Raw genomic sequence first — 12,717 nt, forward strand, 5'->3', positions numbered from 1 at the left:
AAGGAGAAAGGGGGCGAGGGGGGAAGACCGAGCCGGGCAGGGACGCGCCCGCCGCGCCGCCCGCCGCCCGGACCGAGTCCCGAGGCCGGCCGGCCGCGGCGCCCGCGTCCCTGCCCGGCTCGGTCTTCCCCCCTCGCCCCCTTTCTCCTTCCACACTCCCTGCCGTCCATCTTGAATACTTGGGATTCTTGAATGGAGTGAGCAGGATCCGCTCCCCCAGGCTCCCATTGGCTGTGGGTTAACCCTTTTGAAACGAGATCCTCCCTCCCATTGGCTGCCGGGCTCCCCTCTTCTCCCCCAACCCCCATCCCCTCCGCCTCCCGGCAGCCGGCGAGGTCAGGGCGCTCCCGGGCGCCCCCTCCCCTGGCCTCTCGCCCCCTGCCCCCACCCCGGGACGCCCCTCTTCCTGCCCTTTCCCTCACACCGCCCCCCGCGCCCCCCGGCGCAGGGCGGCAGGTGAAGGCAGGTCCCGTTCCCGCCAAATGGGGCCCCAAGGTTGGGCCGGCAGAAACCTTGTTCCCAGATGCCCCTTGTGCTGGACTTGGAGACCTTGTTAGACGCCGGGGTGCAATTTCCTGCCCCCCTGCAGCCCCTCCTGGAGCAGAAGTACCTCTCCAACGGGGAATCCGCGCAGCTTTTCGGCCTCACCCCGCAGATCGGGGAGCTCGGGAGCGCTCCTGAACCAGGCAGCCCCCTGGGCTGGGCAGGAAGAGGGCAGCTCCGGAAAGAAGATCTGAGGCTCTTCAGAGAAGCTAATTCCCTGAGTGCCGCGGGGCAGGTCTGACCCTACCAGGAATGTGCAGCATCTGGAGCTCTGCTCAGTCACAAACATCGCCTGGGACCAGCTCGGCCTGGCCCACGTGCTGGGCCCACTGGGGGCTCTGAGTTGGGGGAGCCCAGAGAGGCATGGGGGAAGGAGGCAGCAGGGAGTAAGGGATGAGTCAGGCCCGGCCTAACATGCATGGGGAACCTTTGTTCTAGGCCCAGATCCGCCCATAACATGCTTGGCGAGGTCATGCCTGCTTGGCTGGGCCTCAGTTTCCCCATTTGCAATAGATCAGTCTAGCAGAACACTGTCCTATAGAAGTTTCAGCGGGAACATGGAAATGGTCTGCATCTGTGTCATCTGATGTGGTGTCCACTAGCCACATGTGGCTACTGAGCACTTGAAATGTGGCCAGTGTGACTGAGAAACTGGCTTTTTAACTTGATTTAATTGTAATTTTTTTCCTTTTTTTAAGGTTTTGTTTTGTTTTGTTTTTGTTTTTTGAGAGAGAGAACACGCTTGCGTGAGCGAGCAGAGGGGCAGACAGAGAGGGAGAAAGAGAGAATCCTAAGCAGGCTCCCCACTGTCAGCGGGGAGCCTGAAGAAGGGCTTGAGCTCACTGTGAGATAATGAAGCCAAAATGAGCCAAAATGAAGAGTCAGACGCTTAACTGACTGAGGCACCCAGGTGCCCCAAATTGTAATTTTTAAAAAGATTTTTAAAAAATTTTTGAGTCACCTCCACACCCAATGTGGAGCTCGAACTTGCAACCCTGAAACCAAGAACAGCATGCTCTATCGACAAAGTGAGCCAGGCGCCCCTGTAATTACTGTTAAATAGTCACATGTCGCCAGTTGGCTATCATTTTGGACAGTGCAGGTCTAGAATCCTTGTGGTCCTGCTGGTGAATAACATCCTATGATTCTTGTTGGGGGAGGCGGGAGTGGGGAAGTCCTTTCACTTCATCTTCAGGTACAAAATGCTCTAGATCCAAATCACAAATCACCAGGGGCATCAATACCCGGGAAGTGAGGCTCAAATCCCCACCACCTCTATCAGGAATCGTTTTCTTATGCTCATCTCTGTTCTGAGAAGGGATCTGAGATACACAAACCCTCAATCCCATGGCGGATTTGGGCTAGCAGGGAATTTGCGGGTTTGCCCAACCTTCTTGGTTTTTCAAGGATGGAAACCACGATGTTGATGAGGGTGAGGGTGGTGGATGTCACTTGCCCAAGGGGGAGCAGCAGGTTACTTTGCTTATAAGTTAACACACACCCATACATTTAGCACATGTCTTTGGGCCTCTGCGCTCCCCCCACCCCCCACCACCACATATGACTCATGAAGTCCATTCGATAACTGTACTTCTCTGACCCAGGACAAATGTATGGCTGATGTCAAGGGATAGCCATCTCCGTGGGAGGGCCAGATAGGCTCCTGGGTATGCCACCTGTTCCCTGAATTCGTGTGCTTGAGAGACTCCGTTGTGGCATCTTCGACCACGAGGAGAGAAAGCTATGGGGCAGAAGAGCTGACCGGGAAGCAGAATTGGCAAGGGACCGAGTCTTCTGGAGGAGGAGGGGTGCAGGGTGTCAGGATTCTGGTAGCTACAGGCTGGGATGGGTGCATGCAAGGCCCTAACACCAGCGGGGACAGAGCTCTACAGGAAGCTGGCAGAGTGGAGACTTGTGTGCCAGCCTGAGCTAGTGCAGTATTTATCCACTTCCCACTCCCAGAGGGCCTCTGCCTGGCTGATGTGCCACAGGGGCGAGGGGAGAGGAAGACACAGCACCTCCTGGGGAATGGCTTCTGTCTTCAATACTCCCTTACTTTCAGGTGGAAATTGCTAAATGCCTTCTCTGGGTAACAGACAGATAAGGAGTTCAGCGGAAGAAGGACCACTTCCGATAGAGAATGGAATCTAAGAAGGCATCCTGGAGGAAGTGGCATCTAAGACTCCAAGGCTAAAAAAGATTTAGAGATGAGGAGATGGGAGAAAGGAGGACAAGGGAACGCGAAGGAGAGGAAACAACACGCACTGAATGGTGGGATGTGTTCGGGGTGGGTGGGAAATTCAGTGAGAACCTAGGATGTACGAAGGGGAATAATAACAAGGATGGAAAGCTGAGCTGGGACAGATCATGGAGGTCTTGAACACGTCCATGTTTCCTCTCGTTTTTCTTGAAGTTGCTCTTCTCCTTTTCCCACCAAGAGACGCGTCCCACCTACTCCTCCCTCTACCTCAGTGCCTCCACCCCCAGCTCTCTGCTGCTTTCACTTTAGCCCGCAGGCCCCCTGTCCACAAGTGGCCTTCCTGGGGCACAGTGGACACCAGGTCCCCAACAGGGGACTCTCCTGGGTCCCTCTCAGCTCAGTCTCCAGTCTCTGGATTCCCCACGCCCAGGAATGAACTGCATGGAGAAAGCTTCCTGTTTCCCTTGTCACCTTCTAAATCCCTGCTTGGCCCATTCGTCCTCAGGAAAGAGTTGGAAGGAGGCCAGGAACAGCCAGACGAGGTCCAACCTGTTGTAAGAGTGTAAACCCCACCCCACCTCCGCGTCCTTCCCTTCTCCTCTGGGAGTTCCAGAATGCACCTGGGCTTTGTCGTAGTCTCGTTTTCCCATTGTCCTCCTAGCAAACCCAGGACAATTTTGGAGGTGCCCCCTCCGCCTCCCTCCCCAATCCCCAGAATCCTACCCAGCTCTCTATTTGGGTGCACCCCGTGGAATTCTGTAATTGTGAGGCGGGGAGACCATCTGCCCCAATCCTCCCCCTCTCGGAAGTACTGAATCTGGAATGTTTGGGAAGAGTTGCCTCCCTTCAACATCAGGGGGTCTAACTTGGTTGCTGATCAGTGGCTCCCATGTCACTGAGATGATACAGGCCTTTACATGTGAGCCTCTGCAATTTCCTCTCCTTCCAGGATAAAGTGCCTCTGCCTTTTTACCGTCCTGCTTCTCTCCACCATTTCTGTGTGTCAGCGCTTCCTGTGTGGAAGGCTGGGAAACATCCCTGGCCCCAAGGTGCTCACAGTTGAGGAGTACAAGGCAGACACACAAAGAGGGAGTCAGACTGCAAAGGTACCCAAATAAATGTAAGAACCTTCTTTCTGGGGCGCCTGGGTGGCTCAGTCGGTGAAGTGTCCGACTCCAGCTCAGGTCGTGATCCCACAGTGTGAGTTTGAGCCCCACCTCTCTGCTGTCAGCATAGAGCCCACTTCAGATCCTCTGTCTCCCTCTCTCTCTCTGCCCCTCCCCTGCTCGTGCTCTCCCCGCCCCCCAAAATAAACATTTTTTTAAAAGTCTAAAAAAAGAAAAAAGAACCTTCTTTCTGAAGCAAACCCATTTCTCTGAGGTCTTAGTACTATTCTTGCTTTATCATCTGCCCCATGTATTAGGCCCCCCCAATCCCTTTCCATGAGCCTAGAGCAATGTCAGCGAACTACAGCCCACAGGCCAAATCCTGTCCTCTGCCTGTTTGTGAATAAAGCTCTTTGGGACACAGTGGTGCCGATTCCCTTAAGGATGGTCTCCGGTTGCTCTCACACTACAGCGGCAGAGTTGAGTACTTGTGACAGAGACCACACGGCCGGCAAAGCCTAGCACAACTGGCTCCTTATAACAGGAGTTGGCTGACAGCTAGTTGGTAGGCAGTTTGGGACCCTGTTGGCTCAGCAAGATATAAGGGAACTCAGGAAAGATGACCGAGTTGGGAGTGGAGGGGCCTAGCCCAGACTTTCCTCCTCAGCCTACACGTACGCTCAAGACTTCCAGAACCTACGGGGAAACCTCTCACCGTGCCAGTCGGCTTCTTACCTCTCTGTTTCATGTCCCACCCATTCCTAAGCCCACACAGCTGGGCCTTGCCCCTATCTTCAACTGAAATGTTCCCACTAGGACCACCAATGACCTCCTCATTACCGATTCCATTTTTTTCCTCAGTCCTCCTCATACACGACGTCTCTTAAGCATTTGCCTCTATTGACTATGTCAGAAATTCCCATGGCTTCTGGGAAGACTGGTCTCTCTTGGATCGCCTCCTATTTGTACAGCTACTTTATCTCTGGTCCCTTCTCATGTGTCCTCTTCCGTCCCCCCGCACCTACATACACGCGGTCTGCAAGGATTTGTCTGGTCCTCCTCTCCTCCATACTCTGTCACCGGGACAAAATCATACACGTGCCTGATTTCACCTGTCACTTCTGTGTTGATGGCTTCCCAATATACAACCTCTGAACTAAAGGCCCAGATTTTTTTTTTTTTTTTTAAAGTAGGCTTCATGCCCAGCGTGGAGCCCAACTCGGGGCTTGAATTCACGACCCTGATGAGACCGAGATTTCTAACAGAAGTCAACCTCTGTGGCTCCTCAGATACTTGTCTTACTGACCAAACAGAGTTTGTCCAGCATCAAACGCTGTCTTCCTCTACCTCTCTCCTCGCCTAATCGCCTTTGCTCTTCCTCCAGCTGCCCCTTATTTGTTGCTGTTCCCAATAAATCCGCCCTCAACCCTTCTCTTTTGGGAGTTGTATCCATCCTTACAGTTCCGGCAGTCGCCGATCCCCGAATCACTGCCCAAGCTATGTCTCCAGATGTGTTTCCAGCTGCCTCCTTACATTCCCAAATATTTGTATGAGGTAGACATCTGATGCTTTTGCCTGCCCAGATTTCATCCCCCTTCTGGTAACTACACCTTCGCTTTCCTTCATGGAGACACCTATTCTCCACTTTGAGTCCCCATGATTCACCCGAGGCTGACCTCACCTACCCCTCCAGGGGCAATCACACAACCCAGTTGTATCAGTTGTCTGTTGCCGTGTAACCATTTAGCCCACAGCTTAATAGCTGAGGACAACACACATTTATTTTCTTGCAGTTTCTGTGGGGCGGGAATCTGGGCAGGGCTTAGTTGGGTCCTCTGATCATGATGTCTCAGGTAGCTGCCCTAAAAGTGTCTGTCACTCAGGGCAGGGGTTCATCTGAAGGCTCAGTGGGCAAAAGGAATTGCCTGCAAGCTCACTTTCTTGGTGGTTGGCAGGATTTCGTTCCTTGAGGCCCTCATTTCTTTGGTGGCTGTTGGCTGGTCCTCGGTTCCTTGCAACGTGGCTGTGTCCAGCATGGCGGCTTGCTTGCGTCATCAAAGCCAGCAAGCGAGAGAGTCTTTTGGCAAATGGCAAAGCGTAATCTTTTGTCACCTAATCACAGAAATGACAACTCCTCAGGGCGCCTGGCTGGCTCAGTCAGAAGAACGTGCAACTCTTGATCTTAGGGTGGTGAGTTCGAACTCCACGCTGGGTGTAGAGATTACTTAAAATAAATAAATAAAATGAACTTTAACATTCTTTTAATGTTTACTTTTGAGAGAGAGAGAGAGAGAGACAGAGCGTGGGAGGGGGAAGGGCAGAGAGAGAGGGAGACACAGAATCCGAAGCAAGCTCCAGGCTCTGACTGTCAGCACAGAGCCCGACACGGGGCTCGAACTCACGAACCATGAGATCATGACCTGAGCTGAAGTCGGAAGTTTAACTAACTGAGCCACCCGGGCACCCCAAATAAATAAAATAAACTTAAAAAAAAAGTGACAACTCCAACGTTGCCATATACTATTAGTTAGAAGTAAGCTACCCAAAAGAAGGGGATTACAAATACTAGGAAGTACCATCACTAAAGGGCCAACTTGCAGACTGTCAACCACAGAGGATTTAGCCAATTAAATCACCGTAATTGATTCAAGGATGGGTATCCACTCAGAGTCCATCAGCATTAAGACCCGAGAGGTTGGCTGGAACCTTGGGGACAGTGGCATTGCTGGGGTTGTTATGCTGGCGAAAGGCAAGCTTGAAATTGGTGATGGCCTTCTTCTATTCACATAGGGTTTAGGACCCTGTGACCCACAACCCAAAGGTTCCCAGCTGATCAAAAGTCTCAGGGATGCCTTGGATTCAGTTTGCTCAAACCCACGTTGATTACCATACCTTCACCTTTCCCACAGGCCCACTTCTCTCCCTAGGTTCTTCTTCACCATTAAAACCATAACACAGTCGCTCAGGCTGAAAACCTTGGAGTCACCTCCAGCCTTCCTTATCTGCTGTGGAGACTGGAATGACCCGTGCAACATGGCTTAATTCTATAGAACTGTAAGAGAGACCTTCTGTATTTGCAGAGATGGGGGAGGCTCTGAGGTGACCCCCTGACACACCATTTTCGTATAGGCAAACAAGTCACTCTAGGTTTTTCGCCAAGCCACTAGAATCTTACAGAATTTCTGGATGTGAAGCACATGGTGTAGAGAATGAGAATAGGGCGTCTGACTCTCCTAGCAAAATGCACCATAGGCTACAGGGAAGTTCTGGCAAACTGCCTGGCAGCTTGTGGTTTGGAAGGCACCCTGGGCTGGATTGGTGAGAATATTCCTTCTGTCTCTAAGGCAGATTAAAAGAAATTGTGCCGATGGGATGTCAACTATACTCCCAAAATTAAAAAAAAAAAAAAAAAAAAAAAAAAAGAGGAGCGTCTGGGTGGGTCTGTCAGTTGAGCATCCGACTCAATTTCGGCTCAGGTCATGATCTCACAGTTGTGAGTTCGAGCCCCACATCAGGCTTTGTGCTGACAGCTCGGAGCCTGTTTGGGATTCTCTCTTTCTGCCCCTCCCCTGCTCTCTCCCTCTCTCAAAATAAGTAAGTTAAAAATATATTGAAAAAATAAAAATAAACAAATACAAAATTAAAAAAAATTTTTTTAGTGTTTATTCATTTTTGAGAGACAGAGAGAGACAGAACATGAGTGGGGAAGGAGCAGAGAGAGAGGGAGACACAGAATCCAAAGCAGGCTCCAGTCTCTGAGCTGTCAGCACAGAGCCTGACACGGGGCTCAAACTCACAAACTGCGAGATCATGACCTGAGCCGAAGTTGGCGCTTAACCGACTGAGCCACTCAGGCGCCCCAACAAATACAAGATTAAAAAAAAAGAAATTGTGTGATTTGAAAATCAGTCACAATGTCCTTTATATCTTCTTCCTTAGGGTTCCAGTCGTAAAGCTAATCCGTACCTCTCTTTCCCTATGCTACTTTCATCCAATTGACCTAAATCCTGGGCTCAGATGTTCCTATTTTCACCATTCCCCTGCCAGCTGAATATCAGCCTCTGAAAACTTTCCTCTTTTTTTTTTTTTTTGTTTAATGTTTATTTATTTATTTATTTATTTTGAGAGAGACAGATAACGAGCAGGGGAGAGGCAGAGAGAGAGGGAGACAGAGAATCTCATGCAGGCTGTGCATTGCCAGTGCGGAGCCCCACACGGGGCTCGAACTCACGAACCTAGAGATCACGACCTGAGCTGAAATCGAGTCAGATTCTCAACCTACTGAGCCACCCAGGTGCCCCTGAAAACTTTCCTCTTAACCTCCGCTCCATCAGAGTGCAAGTCCACAACACAAACCTCCTATCCTTCACCTGCCCCAAATTGTGATGGCTCCCTAGTTGCTTCCTGACCTTTACTAGGTCATGGACTCTTTTTTTGAGAAGGTGATGGAAACTGTGGGTAACTCATTCTAGAAAAATCTGTATTTTGTGTTTGGGTGTACATCACAAGGCAAAATGAACCCTCTGGATTCCATTTGCATACTGCCTCCCTGACAACATACCCTCCCATCTTCCTCCAAGTTAGACCTCCGTAAAAAGGATGTAGTCCAGATTTTTTTTTAAGCAAGGTATACTTTCTGTTTTTCTTTTCTTTTTATTTTTGAGAGAGAAACGGAGTATAAAGGGGGAGGAACAGAGACACACACAGAATCTGAAGCAGGCTCCAGATTTTGAGCTGTCAGCACAGAACCCGACCTGGGGCTTGAACTCATGAACTGTGAGATCAAGACCTGAGCCGAAGTCGGACACGCAACCAACTGAGCTACCCAGGGGACCCCTCTAGCCCAAATGTTTTAGCACAGTATTCAGGACCTTCCAAATTCATCTCCACCTGCCTTTTTAGCTGCACCTCTGCCTTGTGTGATTATTGTTATTTTATGTCTGGTTCCCCATCAGACCAAAATCCTCCCTGACAGCAAAGACTGTGTGCCCTCTCATTTTTCCTTGTTATATCTCCCCAGATGGAATGAAAGTTTCTCTGGAGCACTAATCAGAACACCTTGCTTAGTCTAGATAAAGTGTTGGCTCACTGTTAGATTTTTCAAAAAAATTATTTCATTGTGTTGAGAGCACTTAACATGAGATCTATCCTCTTGACAAATTTATAAGTGGACAATACAGTATTGTTGACAATAGATGCAATGTCTTCAGCAGATCTCTCGAACTTACTCAGCTTGGTTTTTTTTTTGTTTTTTTGTTTTTTAATTTTTTTTTTCAACGTTTTTTATTTATTTTTGGGACAGAGAGAGACAGAGCATGAACGGGGGAGGGGCAGAGAGAGAGGGAGACACAGAATCGGAAACAGGCTCCAGGCTCCGAACCATCAACCCAGAGCCTGACGCGGGGCTCGAACTCGCGGACCGCGAGATCGTGACCTGGCTGAAGTCGGACGCTTAACCGACTGCGCCACCCAGGCGCCCCTTTACTCAGCTTGTTTAACTGACATCTTACGCCATTTGATCAGTAATTCCTCACACCCTCCCCCCACCTTCGGCTCCTGGCAACCACCATTCCACTCTTGGATTCTAAGAGCTTGACTATTTTGGATACCTCATAGAAGTGGAATCATGCAGTACTTGTCTTTCTGTGTCTGGTTTATTTCACTCAGCATAATGTCCTCAAGGTCCATCCATGTTGTTGCATCTTGAAGAATTCCCTCCTTTTTTTAAGGTTGAATAGTATTCCAGTGTGTGTGTGTGTGTGTGTGTGTGTGTGTGTGTGTCTGTCCTTCTATATATATATATATGCGTATATATATACTTTTTTAAAAGTTTATTTATTTATTTGGAGAGAGAGAGAGGGAGAGAGAGGGAGCACGAGTGGGGGGTGGGGCAGAGAGATAGAGGGAGCAACAGAATCCCAAGCAGGAGCTGCACTGTCAGTACAGAGTCCAGTGCGGGGCTCCATCTCATGAACCGCAAAATCATGACCTGAGCCGAAACCAAGAATCTGATGCTTAACCAACTGAGCCACACAGGTGCCCCACATTTTCTTTATCTATTCATCTGTTGAACATTTAGTTTGGTCTTTCACCTTGGCTATCATGAATAGTGCTACAACAGACTGCTGGGTTTCTAGTAATTTCTAACAGCAAAGGGGTTTTAGGGTGATGGGCCTAGATGATATGATACAATGTCATAGTTCCCAATCTATATTCTAGTAGAGTTCTGAGGTCAAAACTTTTCAGTTTTAGTGGACCCCACGGAAATGGGTATTTCTTAGACCTTGTGACATGATTTTGGCTTGAGAAAATATAGGTCCCCACAGGTGAACTTAGCACATTTACCATTACTGTTGCCAGGAATCCTTTTTTGGTAGCTGGGGCCCTTTGGGGTCCCACAGAAACTTAAAGAACTGGCCCAGTTGGTGGACTCTTAGATGAGTTTATTGATTCATATTGTAGACCTGACCCAATTCCAACCCCCAGCACAGGCCAGGGCAGGAATGTCCCCTAGGTCCCTGCAAGGTCTCCCTTGTGGAGAAATCTGGGACAAAAGAATATTGCCCCTCCTTGGTCACATTTCAAAATCCCTCCCACATTTTGTCCTTACTCCCACACCTCTCACATACACTGGGATATTTCATACCACGTGGTAGAGAATGGGAGGAAGACAGTATCAGTCCATAAAAGTGCGTGTTCTGAGGGGACAGAGACTCTGTTTGTCTTGTTTGACATTGTATTTCCAGTGTCCAAACAGTGCCTAGCATGTAGTAGGCACTCAGTTAATACTTACTGAATGAATGAAGGGGGCATTGAGAGAAGTCAGTGGATCTTTAGCTTCCAATCTGTAAATGCCTTGTAATTTCATCCAACCATAAGCACTGAAGGATCTGGGTCACACTAAGCGTGACAGCACCAATGGGATGACTTCAGATTTCTCCTACATGCAACATATGGAACACTGATAAACCAGGTGTACTCACTGTGTGCAAGGGTTTCATGTGACAACATCAACATGCTGTGGTTTGGATTATAGGTTCAGATTTGATTCTGCCTCAAGCTCTGGCCATCGTGTTTTATCCCAGCCAGCAGAAGGGAGGAAGAGGGACTGAAGAAGGGTGTGTCCCTATTTTAAGGACCCCTCCCCAAAGCTATCCTTGACACCTTTGCTTACATCCCATTGGCCAGAACTTAGTCACATGTCCACAACTACCTTCAGGGGAGGTCTTCATTTCAGTTGGCCAAGTTGCCAGCTGAAAATCAGGGGTGCTATTACAAAGGAAGAAGTGGGGAACATATATGGGGAGACACTGTTGATATGGTTGGGAAGGTGGTTTGACATGGGAAGTCTGGCCTTGCAAAACCAGAGAAGCCTGTCTGAACTCAAGCTCCCAACTCACTGTTCTTACCTATAGAGTGAGGGTCACCAGGCCAATGCCACCTGGGGGTGCAAGAGTGTGCTCTGTGGGTAAAAAACATGGCTGCTGAAGTCAGGTGGCCATGGGATCAAATACATCGCTGGATCTCTTCCTTTCTTTCATGTATGAAGCAAGGACAACAATACCCATTGAATAGGTTATGATGAGTATTTTACTACTGGGAAATCCCTGAGACAAGGTTGTTACCCAAGAATGGTGCTTTTTCTTATTATTATTCTTGTGGTAAAACACATATAACATAAAATTTACGCTTTTAACCCGTGTTTAGTATACAGGAGTATTAATATATGCACACTCTTGGGGTGTCTGCCTGGCTCAGTGGATAGAGCATGGGACTCCTGATGTCGGGGTCGTGAGTTCAAGCCCTACCTTGGGCATGGAGCCTACTTTAAAAAAAAAAAAGAAGAAAACAATACAGTCAAACCTTGGTTTGCAAGCATAATTCGTTCTGGAAACATGCTTATAATTCAAAGCACTTGTATATCAAAGCGAATTTCAAGAACCATTGGCGCACGTTGGGATCATGTGACATTGGCGACCCGTACTACTCGGATTGGAAGACAACGCTTGTTTATCAAGTTAAAATTTATTGGAAATGTTTGCTCGTCTTGCAGAACACTTATAGAATGAGTTACTGGCAATCCAAGGTTTTACTGTATATATATATATATATATATATATATACACACATATATATATGCCCACTCTCGAGCAACAGATCTCTAAAATCTTTTTGTCTTGCAAAACTGAAACTCTACACCCACTGAACAAGAAGTCCCTTCCCCGTCCTCCTACCACTCCCTGGTAGCCACCTTTCTACTTCCTAAGACCACGACTGCTTTACATAACTCAGACGGAGACTCGTGCAGTATTTGTCTTTTCGTGACCTGTTTCTTTCAGCTAGCCTGCTGGCCTGAAGTTCACAGTCATGCTGTGGCATACGGCAGGATTTCCTGCCCTTTTGAGGCTGAATAATGTTCTGTTGTATGTATACACCACATGTTCTTTACCCACACATTCTTCGTCTAACGGACATTGAGGTTGCTTCCATCTCTTGGCTGCTGTAAAGCTATAAGCGTGGCAGTTCCTATCAGAAACTGGTTTGGTTAATATCAGAAACCAGTTAGTATCGGAAAGTAGTTCTCTCCTTTTTTTAAAAAATGTTTTTAATGTTTATTTATTTTTGAGAATGGGGGGGGGGGGGAAGGGGGAGAGAGAGAGAGGGAGACACAGAACGTGAAGCAGGCTCCAGGCTCCGCGCTGTCAGCACAGAGCCCGGTGTGGAGCTCGAACTCAAGAACGGCGAGATCATGACCTCAGCCGAAGTCAGAAGTCAGATGCTTAAGCGACGGAGCCACCCAGGCGCCCCTATTGTCTCCTTTCTTTTAATACCCTTGCCGGGGAACTTCATGGTTTGTTTGCTTTTTCT

The sequence above is a fragment of the Panthera uncia genome, chromosome D1 (assembly GCF_023721935.1).
Source record: "Panthera uncia isolate 11264 chromosome D1, Puncia_PCG_1.0, whole genome shotgun sequence".
NCBI lineage: Eukaryota > Metazoa > Chordata > Mammalia > Carnivora > Felidae > Panthera > Panthera uncia.